Below are 14,154 nucleotides of genomic sequence, written 5' to 3' on the forward strand. Positions count from 1 at the left end.
CTTTTTGGCTCGTTATGTCTTTAAGTATTCAGGACCCTTTGAGAATAAATTCCGTATTTTATAAGGCATAATGAAAAGTTAAATTCTCAGTAATATGATTTTGTACAGCATTATTAATATAGAAGGAATTGCATTTGAATTGAGTATGACTTTATTTCTGATCATGCTTCCAAAAGTAAGGATTTGGACAATATAAGGTAAGCAGAACAACTGGACTTTGATGTAATTTTATAAGGTTTTCCCATTCCTTGGTTGCTTTAAATATCTATGGAAATTGCTCACAGAAACACAAACCAAAACAAGGAAACATTTAACAGCTGTGTAAGTTTTTAGGTTCAGATATTTTTATTAATATCAGTGACATAAACAAACTGCATTGTTAGCATGCTGTCATTAGCATGTTAAACTATCATGATCCTGCAACATCATGTCTGCAGAAATATTTATTTGCATCCAGCTTACATAAGGAATGACATTCAGAAAAGGCAAGAACAGTGCATGGCAGATGTTTACTTTAAAACAAGAATGAGCTGCAAGTGATTATGTGAAATGAATGACAAATGAAGTTTTATCTTCTTCATTTTTTGTCGAGTGACAGAAAAAGACACAATATCAACTAATTTCAATTTTATGAAAAGGGAATCATGGAAGTAAGTTTTTAGACTTAGAAGGAATGGAAGTGAATTGCATTCTCATGTGGTGCTAAATGAGCTGAGAATATAATTTGCTGTAGGGTCATTAAACTGAAGGGTGTCTGCAGCTGACGCATTTAACTTTCTCACAAATCTACTTCTTCAAAGTGGGCTGTGTGGAGCTATGTATTAATATCATGCAGTCTATTTGCATTGTTTATTTCTGCTTATCTCAAAGTTTGGTTTACATACTTCTAAGTTATTTGAAGTGAGGCTGGACTTAATGTATTTTAACAGATTGCTATACTTCCCTTCAGGAAAAATGCAGATGGTTTATTTTGATTGTAATCTACTTCTGAAGACAGTATCAGTATATTTAATAACAACTACCTAAAATGCACTTTACAGTTTCAGTAGCATCATTTTGGTTCACTACTCTCCACTGTCAGCAAAGACTAACATACTACCTCCCTTGTGTTAGAAAAATATATGGGTAGCAAGATTTAAATCGTTACCCAAAATACCCTAGGCCGAAATGTAAAATTAAAGAATTCAAATCTCTTGTGTGATGCATATTTGAGTCTTCAAGTCAAGAAACATATGAAGTTATTTCAAATGTCTTAATTTGGATGATGGCTGGAGCAAATAATGTTATAATTTTATTCTCCTACATACCTATTTAAAAAATCATACTGAAATGTGCAATAAAATAGGTGCAATTGATACTACAGTCCTAACATTAACAAACATGGCATATTTTAGGCGTGCTTCATGAAACTGAATATAAAAATTGTGATTTTGAGGATTTAGTATTGGAAATGCAGCGTTGTGTGATCAATAAGTTGTCTTTTGTTTTAAATTGCCTCAGAGAGACCTACTTCCTTGTGGAGTAAGCTATTGTTGTTTACTACTTAAGTCATTTATTGAAGAACTGTTTTTTATGATAGCTACTTAAATAGATTGAGGTACTTCTTGGTACGCATATATATGCGTGTTTGGCAAACAAAACATAAGAATTATGAGAATGTCCCAATTAACACTTTCATAGAAAGCAATTCTTTTGAAACACTATAGAAATCAGTTGCTTTCAATTTATTAGATGTAAATTCACTTTAAAGAACATTTGGATTTGGCAGCTTCAGCAGACCTCTAAAATGATGAGAAACAAAACAGAGAGCACTTTTTGCACCCACAGGAGGTAATGAGAAAGGGACATAATGATCCGCTCTGACAACTTCTGCTGGTTTTTTGTATATTTGCTATTCCACCTGGTTGGCAGTTGGACAAAACAGGCAGGTGAAAGGAAGGATAAAGTTAAATTAAGCATAGCGTCTTAAGGACGCGAGTGCATATTTGCCACTTCAGTTGTGGGGATGCTTACAGTATGGCAGAGAGAAACCACAAGGATTTGACCCTTTCCCTTTCAGTGTGCTGCTCTTAGAGCAAAGCAGTAAAGCTCTCTGTCCTAGGATGATGTTAAATTCATTTTGTATTGGCAATTGCATTGCAAGGTAGCTTTGTCATTAGTGGCTAGAAAAGGAGGCTGGAATCCAACTGAAAGCTGGTCATGGGCTGTTTATGATCAGATAAAATGAAAAGAAGGATGTGTCTAAAGTCGGGCAGGTTAAAAAAAAAAATAAAATAAAAATGTGGGAGCCTTTTAATTTCCAGAGAAAGAAATGGGCTTTCATCCCTGTAAGCTGTCTGTTCAAAAGGAGAGAGCATGAAGGAAAAGCTGGGAAGGATGCAGCGTGGTAGGAAAGCTACCAGCCAGGGCAGAGAATACCCCTTGCTGTGTAATGCCTGCTGCACAGTGAAACATCTGCTAACCTTTCTCAAAAAAAAAAAAAAAAAAAAAAAAAAGCTCCTCAGTTCCCTTGTATTAACATTTTACTTATAAATCTTAACTATGTCACCTCTGGGTTTTCTTTTGATGGGGAGAGGGAAAGACAATCCTCCCTCTTCAATCTGTTCATTGAGTGCCATTGCGGAGCCTTTCTGCCCCTCCTTGAGACCCTGGTGACAGCTTCAGCTGCTTACAGGGAAGTGTTTTGTGCAGCAGTGTGCTTGGAGTTTGTTTTCTTTTGAAGTTACAGCACTGATCTCATCTGTATCTAATTGTTAAAATATTAAGTCTTCAAAGATTTCCTTTGTAAACAAAAGATTGTCATAGCAATTTAAGCAGGATCAGATGTATAAACTTAAGAGTGGAACCCTCAATGCATTTTGCAAATGAAGTTTTGTACAAAAGGATACAATATAGTTATAATTCAAGCCTGCTTAATGGACTGAATAATCTAAAATATTTTAATGAAATTAAAAGAATAGCTTTTCCTAATTAAGACTTACCTGAACAAATAATCTTTTAATTTGGTACCTGTGTGCATCAACCTCAATTTCCAGTGTGTTAAACTTTCTTATATATTTCTTTTGGATGTATGATGCTTTAGATCTGTTTCACACTGCTGAACAGAATGTAAAATGGCTTCTAAACCTATTAACTACTGCGTAGGTAAATTCGGGAAAGCAAAAATTGCTTTAGTGAAACTTAAAAGCATGTGTAGCTTTGGAAATAATTATGTTGCCCTGGGAAGTAAAATAATTGACCAAACATGCATTTTTCATTCCTGAAGGTTTTTAGATTTTAGGAATAAATCTTAATTATACATGTTAAATTATTTTATATTATAATAAGGTACAATTTTTACCAGTCCATCAGTATACTAACTTAAAAGTGAAATTATATTTCAGATTGATAGGATTTGAACAGTGTTCTGGAAAAGAGAATGCAGAGACAGAAAATATCAAGTTATGTATTACATATCTTCCAACTGGTCATTCGTAAACAGACTAATACTGATAGCCATTGCTTGAAATCTGAAAATGTGTTGACTTAAATTAAAAATGCAGGTACAATTTTAGTAGCGAGATCATGAACTTTATGAACAAAGCCATGAGGATTGACGTGATTTTTCAAGTCAAGTCCTGGTCTTTCTATGAGATACTTATTGCCAGATTCAAACACCAAAGTAGACAAAATGTATTGAATGGTCTGTGTCTGGGGTAACTGGAGGAAATGTAATGCTTTTTGAGAGGCAAGTGATCAATAAAGGTATATAATCTTCATGACTCGCGAATCACCATCTGGAGGCTCTTATCTCCTTTTATTGACTGTACCAGCAGCATAGACAGACAGAGAGCTTTTGGTTTATGTGGTTTATGTTAAAATGAAACTCCCTTGTCCTGAAGTTTTTTTTGTTTGTTTGTTTGTTTTTCATTTTAAGTTTTGTATTTGTTTGTTTCTTTTGTTTAACATGAAAGAAATTCTACTGGATCACTGTAGCGAAGTGACACACCTATATGTAGTTACATCAGCCTTAGCTGATGATGTGACATGCTGTCATCCAGAGGTCATCCTGTAGTGGAAGGAATTGCCTTCCAAGGGGTTTTAGAATTGCTCAGTGTTAGGAAAACCAGTTTCTGTACAGCAAAGCTGTTGAAATATTCAGCATGTTTCTTTAACTTTAAAGAGTTATTCTTTTTCCTCTTTGAGTTACAGTCCTTTCCCTTCATGAAAAGAATTGCTTTAGTATGTCATGTATGACCTAAATCTTTTGATGCTTAAAAAGAAACAAACCAAAACAAAACAAACAAATAAACAAAAAAAACACTGAATTGGCTCTATTTTACAAGTATTTTTCCTTTGTTCAGGATAGAAAGAAATTTATGATATCCTGTTTGTACATCTTTCTCTCTCTTTAATTGTTTAAATTAATGATATAAAAATACTCTTGAGAAATGGGTGAATATAAAATGGATAAACTCAGTGGCAAACCATGTAGGAAAAATAATCTTTTTGTGTATTCAAAATAAAATATGTCAACAATGTTAACTTAAAGCCTACCAGGTAAATTATGAAAGCGAAAAGTCCAACTAGATTTTCATTAGTGCTGTTTTCCAAAATATTACCCATCAAATATTATTTTGGAATGATTCTATTGGATTGGCAGTGTAGGAAATCTTAAGAAGACTGGACTTTGTATATGAGTGTCATTTTAGTGTGTCACTGAATTCCTGAGTAGTGGTAAGTGAGCTTCAAGAAATTTGACTCCATTTCTGCAGATTTCCAGTGTGGGCAGTAGTAGCAGCCTCCATCACAGAAAATTTACAATAGAGAGTTTATTAATTTTGGATTGCTGCTTTGGGGTTATTTCTTCAGATTCTTGGATATGCTGCAGCTATCTGGTACAACCCAGCACAAAGGAGATAAATACTGAAGGTCAGCAATGCTTTGTGCAATATTGGTCCTTAGTCCACAGTGGGCTTGGCTAGCACTTACAGAATCATAACTACTTCCTAGACAAAAGCTCTATTTCTCTCACTGGCCATGGCGTTGCTAGAAGGGGGAACTGAATAATGTAGTGCTTTGTAAATGATATTTGTTCTCTTGAAGCTTCAGAAACATGGCAAACACTATCTCTGCCATGCCCCATTCTAAAAACATTAGCTGTTGTCTTTCCTCCATGAAAACAGCAAAAAAAAACCAACCACTGCATTCATTTTGCTAAGAATTGAATTGTCAAAGGAATAAGGGTTTTGAGCTTCTCTCAAGAAAACAGAAGTCCATTTCTGGGTTCACAGTTGTGGCCGTGACATAGGTAATTATGTCAAATTGCTATCAGCACTTTTCAAGCTGCAACTTCTTGTAAATATCTAACCAAAGGGAGCTCAGATTGTTTTGCTGATAGTTTTTTTGCAAAGTGAGTGTTCCTCATAAAGCTGGCTTTGAAGTGTATCTTCTGCTTTTCCAGCCTCCATCCCCACCCTGCCTGTATAGTAGGTACCATTAGAGGAAGAAGCATAATGACATATATCCAAATATTCATTTAAGCCTTGAAAGGAACTTCTGTAAAATGTACTAGAACAGTTTAGTGACTACCCTGTACTACACAGCTAACCAAGGCTGCCTCCCATCAGTCCCATGCTTGAGGAAAATACACAGAGGATATGAAGTATCTTTTCTTCATCTCTGTCAGTTGTGATGTTTTAGGCTAATGTCTTAAAAGCAAAGATTAATTATCAGTGCAATGAAAAGATTTCACTCATATAGTACAGCACAGAAAAAAAGGACAATATAAATGTAATGTAAAATAATTCCTATATTTGAGAGGAGATTAATTAGGAGTTCTAGCACAATTTGTAGGAGATTTTGCCATTCGTGTTACTGGTTGCTGAGAAAACACCTTGTTGTTAAAATGCCAGTTTTATGGTTTTAAGAGGTAATAGTTCCTGGTGTCTTGGTTGCATTTTGCTAGGTAATAGCCCATTATAAATCCTAGGAAAGGTGAACCCAACTTAAGTATGCCACAGCTGGATTTGTAGGATTTTTATTTTAACGTGTGAGCCCAGCCATCAGGAAACAAATAAGCTCTAAAAAGGAAGAAGCAAGAAAATTTAGTAGAAATAAGTAAGATCATTTTAATTTTTAAAAATGAGAACTGTAATCTATCTGATCATTTTACTATTGTTTGCACTGTGAAGGTCACAACACTGTAAATAAAATTGTTTTCAGAGGACAGTGTTAGGATTTTACATGTTTACTGTTCATCTTTTAGGCAAACAGAAATACACCTGAATGATCTTAAAAACAACTGAATCTTCCACAGTGGTCTCCTATGTCATCTCCAAATATATCTCAAAAAAACTGTTTGTAACAGTGTGCCATAATGTAGAGATTATGCCATATGTGTGGTCAGGTCTTCCTGAACGGTGCGTGATTAGATTCAAGAGCTGGATGCTTAAATTGTAGATTTGGCAAATTACTTTCTCTTTTCATTTGACCCTGTAGAATTCCCTCAGGAGAAATTTGTAGATTAATGTATATGTCAGAGAAAGCCTTCACTCTTTAAGGAAACTCAGTTAGACACAAATCTTACTGTGTTTCTGTGTCTTTTTCTGTTCCTGATAGAATAAATGCCAGTATGTTGAACCAGTATGATTTTAGAAGATGTGTGTGTATTTTTGCTGTGACAGTCTCATGAGGATATCATGGGTCTGTGATATAATTAATCAGCCTAACATTTATTATATGTATTTTAGTACTTGGCTCCCCTAAAAAAGATGGAGCAGCTCCTACCCTGGGCCCCCCATGTAGTCGGCTTTCTTGTGGGTCTCCAGTGCATACTCTTCAAGCAGGACTATTTGCCATTAAAAACTTCCCAAAAAAAGATTGTTAGCACACTTTAAATTTTCTTTACAGTTAGCCAGAGAGTACTCAGAATGACTTAGTACTTTCCTGAGCAATTTTTCAAAGGGAACATATGTGAAAAGGGCAGCCAGAAAGCGAGATGTTGGCGTGGCTGAATCTAGAGCAGGAGGCTCCTAGAGACACAGCAGAGAAGTGACTTCATCATGAAGAACAGGCAAACTGTGTTGCTAATTACGTACCAAAGGAGAATTACCATGTGTCTCCTTAACACCTTCTAAGTTCTTCTAAAGAAAACTGCCGAGGCTGTGCACACAAGATATTAAAAGGACACTGAAGAGAACACTATTCCCAAGAGCATATGTGCCATGACAAGTACAGTGTCACATATGCCTATGGGGTTGCCTTGGCTCTCGTTAGTATGCCAGGAAAATAGAAACACTCAACATCCTCATCCAATTCAGCCAGGATGCTCTGAAATTATTTTATATGCTGTTGGATGAAAAGGATGCAAGTATTTCTGTTGTCTCTGTTTTTGGCATGGATGCAGTGGATTCTTTTAGTGGAATATGCTGGGACCTTTGTTGCAGAGGAGGTTGGCCAGGTGCAGAGGAGTCCCTGCAATTCTGCCAGCAGCTCAGTGACCTAAAAATCCAGTGGAGGTGGTGTGGTTCTCTCAGCTTCATGCTCCAGCTGTTGCCAGATACTGCACGTAGCCAAACGGTCACTCAAGAACCATTTGATTAATTTAAATCAATTATAAAGATCATTCTGGTAACTTCCATTTAAATCAATTATAAAATCATTCTGGTAACTTCCATTTGCCTTCAGGCTATAGAAATCCTGGTGTGGCCTGGAGGTATTGATTTTGTCAAGGTGCAATTGGGATGAATGAGGGAATTTAACCTGCAATATATGTGTGTAAATTTTTAGCCAGATAAATGAGATAGAAGAAAAACTATATTAAATACTAGATAAAGGAGTGCTATACTATATCAGAAAATATATTTATCAGCATAGTACTTCAGAGTAATTCTTTGTAGTAGCAAAAAAGTACCGATTTTCTCTCTGCTGCAGTTTCTAAGTTCTCTAATACATATTTAGTTTCCAATTTGTAACAAAGTCTGTGTGCCAATTCCATCAAGACTTTGTGCAGGTCCTAGGAATCAATTGGCTTCATATTATGATTTCAGTAAAAACTCATGAAGCTAATAGCAGAGGCACTACAGAAATATGTAGCAGTAACTACTGAATACAAATAAATAACCGAATGTGTGGTAGGTATATAGTGAGGTATAGTACTTGTAGTTGTAGGATCAGTGTGCTTTACACATTGTTTCACTTCATATGCTCAGATTCCTTTAATTTTCCGCTAGTTGAACAAGCATAAGGCTTTTTTTCGTTACTGAGTGTATATATATATATATATTTGTTGTTGTTGTTGTTAATTGGCTTCTTTTTGGCAAACACAGAATAATGTGTTGGATAAGAACACACGGAATCATTCATACATTTCCTAAAAGTTAATGTATATTAATATTTCTCCATGAAGTTGTTCTGTCTGCTGTTTTTCTCTAAAGTTTAGAAAGATCTTAAAAAAAAAAATAAATCGCTGGTAAAGCAAGGGTTTTTTAAAGCCGAATTTTTGCCAGAGTTTTAATTTCTCTGGTTAAACAAGGATTTCTTAAAGGAATTATTTCTGAGTTACTACTAATTTAAAATCATACACCCTTCATTAATGGGTTCTTCTTCCTACTGCTAGTTTTTTTTTCTTCTGATATTTTTATAAAAGCCTTCTGTATTCCCATTTGGATAGCATTACTTCACAATGCTTCTTCTCAGGCCTTATCTCTCTCCTGCAAGACTCAGCTGAAGCCATCTTATTTAATTGGTTTCCTCCCCTTTTTCATTTCACAGGAAAGGACATCTTTAACCTTCGAACTTTAAAATCACACTGGTCGTTTCTTTCTCCTTGCGTTCTTCTTCTGAAGCAGTATTGAATTCCATTGTACCTGCTGGGGTGTCTTTTAGGTTTGACCAGCTTTCCTGTACTCGTAGTGTTCTGGGGTTTTCGTTTGTTTGTATTTTTGTTGCTGTTGTTGTTTGTTTGTTTGTTTGTTTTGTTTTTGCGATTTTTTTCCTGCTCCTTTCATTAAGATGTTTATTCTTATATTCACCATTGCTGTTTGCTTTTTTTTTCCTTTTTATAAAAGAAAGGAAGGACCTTTCTGAAGGACAGACTATACTTCGAAATAAACTCTGATTCGCCTTGATATATATTTGACTGCGTGAGTTACCCAGTAGTTAGCTATAGTACTTTCTCTTACATTTTCCCATAGTCATCGCCTCATTTTAAATTTATCACCACTGCATTTTTGATGGTAGGATTATAGCTCAGTGATGGTACCATTCTGAAATCCAAGTTCATTGTTTCATCCCTCCCTTTCTCTCTTCAGTAAATATGAGAAAGTATTTTTGATGTCCAGTTACATGTATGAAACTTGTGCGATTGCCCTTCCTTTTTAGGTTTGATTTCATGGTCTCGTGTTTGTCCAGTGTACCGATTTCAACAGCCTTGTATTTTTTCCAGCTTCTCTTTCAATCTCTTATGCTGGGCTTGACACACTCACATTCATTCTGGTACACTTACTTGTGCAATACTGCACTCTGTGCTGAGCACTGTCTGGGAGTTTGAAGACAGGATAAATAGGCAAAAATGAGAAAAAGTAACAGGAAGCTGTTGTCAGTATTCAGTTTGGAAAGAAGCCTTTTACATCCTGATGAATGCTGCTGATGTGGAACATTCAAAGAAATTACTTCAGCTTTGCAGTGTGGATGGTGACAAATGAGACAGCCAAGAAGGCTGAGACATGGGAGGGGGACAACATCTCCTAAACTGGCAGGGGTTTTATTAATTGCAACAGGCTTCAAGTGTTTTTGCTGTTTGCAGTTATGTGTGTATTTCATCTCTGACTTGCTAGTCTGCTCTCCAACTTAAGTGTTGCCATCATCTATTAGTGTAGAAAGAGGGAAGGGATTTATTTGTAATGAACGTCTTTTTTTTGTTTGTTTTTCCCCATATGTTGAAGCCATTTGAGGCCATCTCCAGCTTTATGTTAGTGACCTACTGGGAATGGTGGTTAGTGACAATCCTGGGAGTCTAACTGGAGTAATTCATAGGCTAGAGGTGATGTACACTCTTACATCTTTCTGAAGCTTTCTAGCTGATGAAGGATTCTTTTATTTTCCTTTGTGTTTATTTTTTCATTCATTTTGGTTTGGTTTTCATCTTTTCTTGTGTAGCTTCAGCCAAGCAGTAGCCCTGTTTTTTGGTCCATTCTGGCTTTAACTCAAGATGACATTTATGGGAGATGAGAGCGCTTCAGGATGCTGGAGAGGGATCCATGGTGATTGGCTTCTGTTCTGGCAGTGATATATTAAAGCAGCTCCCCTTATCTCCCTGACTGAGATTCTGGCATAAACCCAGCTATTCAGAGGTCTTATTACCTTCTCAGCAGAAGTTTGCTGTGTCATAGACTTTGACATTCAGGTTCAAAGCTTAAGAATGATTTCATTTTTTAATATCAAAATGTGATAGGTTCCAAATAAACTGTGTACCTTCCTTGTAGCTACCAGCCATTTTGGATGCATATTTCCCCTTGTATAATTTAAATGACAAGTTAACTTTGATTTCTCAGAAAAAAAATGATGTATGTTTTGCAGTATTTTTACAAAATGATGAACACTCTTGGGTTTAAGCCATATTCTTTGTGTAGGTGCTTTGGGCCTTAATAATTAGGAGACCTTCTAACAGAATAATCAGAGAACAAGGCAGGAAAATTACTGTGATGTGGGTTGTCTTTGCCTCTACATAAAAAGAACATCTTTCCCTGTTTGGCTAATACAAAATAGCAAACATTCATCTGTCCTTCAGCCCATAATTATATGAAACACAATATAGAGTTGATGGAATTGGTATTAAGTAGGTATGCTCTATTTCACGCTACCTTGGTTTAATTGCTTTACCTATAAATAAATAATAAAACATAAAAACAAATATTAACTCCCAATTGAACAGACAAGTTGGGCAAAAGTCTGAAGTTCCTCACTTAATACTATGTCACTTATTGTTTTAAATTTTCTCAGTACAGAAAATTTGCAGGGACTGATTTTTGGAAAAAAAAAATTTTTCCAAGGAGGGACAAAGAAATTGGTACCTTTTTGTAGTAGGCAAATTTGCAGTAGACGAAATCTTGGCTTTTATTTTTGTCATGTCCCATCCCTAAACCATACAAGATTTGAATGAACTTAAATATTATTCTTCTGTTCTGCAGAAAGCCTATCTTGGTAAGTCACCTGTTGGGATGCTATATACTCTTATATGCCAGTGGGACTGTTGGAAGGTGCCAGGATAGGTAAAACGTATCTTTCCAAGAAGATCACTGATATACGCCTGCGTATATCCTGCCTGCATGAGTCTGTCCAAGTGGTGGGAGTGTGAACACACGTACAGACATGTGTGTCAGTGCCTCTGTAGAGTATACAGGCATGTTGCTAGTGGTGGAAGCCGTGGTGCTTCACAAGCTGCTCTACCTCTTTGTGCTGTCACCATCTGTGCAGGTTCCATGTTCAATGCTGTCTGACTTTGAATGTCACCTAGTGATCTCGTGGGAGTTAAAAGCTAAGAGGATGTGACCTTAAATGGTTGGCAATGACACAGCATGCTAAGTTTTTAGCTCTTGGAGGATAGAGCATAAGAAGGGTCTTAGGAAGCTAACAGATAAAGGATGACACTATGAGCCAAGGGCACAAAACCACAGTGAAAACAGTTTCATAGTGAGTCCACATAGGCTAAAATTATCAAAACATTTTGTGAATATTCATCAGACTCAAGAAGCTGTTTTGGTTCCTACAGTCTGTTGAAATAGATAATTAAAAATTTACTCTGACAGTGTAGTTCAGAACTGCTAATTATTTACTAATTTTTGCTTGACAGTGTGGTGCTGCGTGTCAGACCTGTTTGACATTATCTTACTGTATACATCAGAAGTAGAAATGGAAAAAATCTGCACATTTTCTTTTCCTTTTTTTACAGTGACAAAAGAAGGAAATATTCTATTACTATACTCCATGTCATCAACATTTTTAGGAATTATGCAGTATTTATTTTTTTTTTATTTTTGTCTTCACTTACATTTATTGATACTCCAAGCATCTCACTACTACGAGTAGTTATTTTGGAGTTAGGAAAATAGAGGGAACAGATTATTTTTGTTGGTTTGATTATTTTTTATCATCAGATTACTAAGTCTGCGGGTTTCTAGACTAGTTACCCACCCTTTTAGTCTCTCAGTGTTAAGTTTTCCAAAACCTTATATCAACTTTTCCCTCAGAAGCATCCATATATTTGCTGTGCTTTATTCCTGCACTGGGAAAATGTATTCTTCCTGTTAACTGTGGTAAATCTGCCCTTTGCATCTGCTTCTCATGTTACTGATTAGACAAACAGCTTCTGGCTGGCTTTTCATCTGCTGCTTTGCTCAGTTCTGCATCTGGTCACTACAGACTCTTCTGTGATCACCCTGATTGTTTTCTCATCCTGTCCTGTCCTAAATGCCATGGAAATTGTAAACTTTCTGGGGAAAAGACTTATATGCATGTTGCTCCACTGCACAGACAGTATGTTCAAAGTATTTTATTATTTCTCATATAAAATATAAAAACCAATAATCAATGTTATGGTAATCACCCAAAGCAACCTTCACAAAATTAACTTTACATCCATTGTTTAAATTCAAAACCATCACCAAATGCTGTTGCTCGATGACTCAGTCATGCTCTTCTTTCAGAATACTGTTCTTTTTCCAACAGAATTACTCCTTGAAATATCCTACTTAAAATATGAATGAATAAAACAATGTGAAAAAGTTAATTGGGGTGTTATGTACAGAGAAGGTGGGGCTGTGAAATTAAAGATTTGGATTGGAAAGCACGTTTGTTGTCCATCTGTACGTCTAGTGTAATTCTGAACTGTTGCTGAATAGTGATTTCTGGCTGTCTGTTCTTACCTTGAATATTTTATTTCCCTGAGTGACAATTTTATGGTCTTCCATAGCAGATTGCTTGGAAATTGCCTTTTCTTACTGGGTAGGGTTTTTATATAGATTTTCTCAAATGCAGTAATATAAAATAAAAAATTAAAAACAAAAAAAAAAAAACAGTAAATAGTAGAACGGAGGAAATGTAAAGAAATACATGTGAGATAGCTATCAGGAAAGCAGTCAGAACAAGCAAAACTAAAAAGCAAAACAAAATAATTCTTGAACTGGGAGTCAAAGGAAACAAGAAGGTAGTCTGAGTTCAATAAAACCAATAATAAAAAGATCACCATAGAATAAGAAAAGTGATAGATTTCATAATCTTTCTAAAATTGAATTATAAAAGATGCTTTTCTTATAGCAATATTTGTGTCCATTTTGATAAAGCATTCCACTAATTTTCTGTAAGGCAGCAGTTAGGGTATCAGTGTACAGTTAGCACTTAGTAACAGGGACAGGTAGAAATGTTCCTTGATACCTTTATAATGTGAAGTGTAAAGCATTCAAGCATTTTAAAAGGAAAAGCAAGGAGAAAACTTTCGAATGATGCTCAGTTAATTCTAGAAGGTAGGAAGGCAGTATCAGCTGATTAGAGAAGTTAAATGCAGAACCATGCCTTGAGAATAGGATTCATGGGGAATCAAGAAGTTATTCCTTAGTAATCCTGATGCTTTATTCAAAATATTCAAAATATTCAAGTGTATATTATTTACCTAATCCTCATGTGTGGAGAGGAACATCTTATATTTGACAAGCAGCCAAGGTGTGATGAAACAGAAAATGCCAAGCATCTTGCTGCTCTTGCTGCTTGTCAGTAGCACTGCTCCTTTGCTTTTTGGAAAAAGCTATTTAATAAAGCTCTCAATAGCCCCTCTCACTGATAGTTAATTTCTGTAATAAAATTACCGAGAGACCTCCCAGATTATACTCTTGATTTCAGTAGGATGTACTATATAAAAACTCCAAAAGAGCTCCTTATCTAATCAAGGAGAGGAATCTCCTGACTCACTTTGTCATATTATACAAGTGTAGGTGATCTACCAATGAACACTAACCCCCAGCTCATATTGTAATAAACACTTTGCTAAATATATATATATATATAGTAAACTGAAATGAGATTCACCAATTTCAACATTCTTTTTGGCACATAAAACAAGAGGAAATGGGAGAATTGCAGTATTCTGAAGGGATTGTTCTCATTGATAATGTTTTTAAT

General features: G+C 35.6%; 1 protein-coding gene across 1 annotated transcript in view; it reads left to right on the top strand.

Moving 5' to 3' along the window:
* Positions 1-14,154, top strand: part of NAV3 (neuron navigator 3) — a 273,005-nt gene that overhangs the window by 172,718 nt on the left and 86,133 nt on the right. The gene's annotated exons all lie outside the window — the stretch shown is intronic.

The sequence above is a fragment of the Cygnus olor genome, chromosome 1 (genome assembly GCF_009769625.2).
Source record: "Cygnus olor isolate bCygOlo1 chromosome 1, bCygOlo1.pri.v2, whole genome shotgun sequence".
In the NCBI taxonomy this organism is placed as follows: Eukaryota; Metazoa; Chordata; class Aves; order Anseriformes; family Anatidae; genus Cygnus; species Cygnus olor.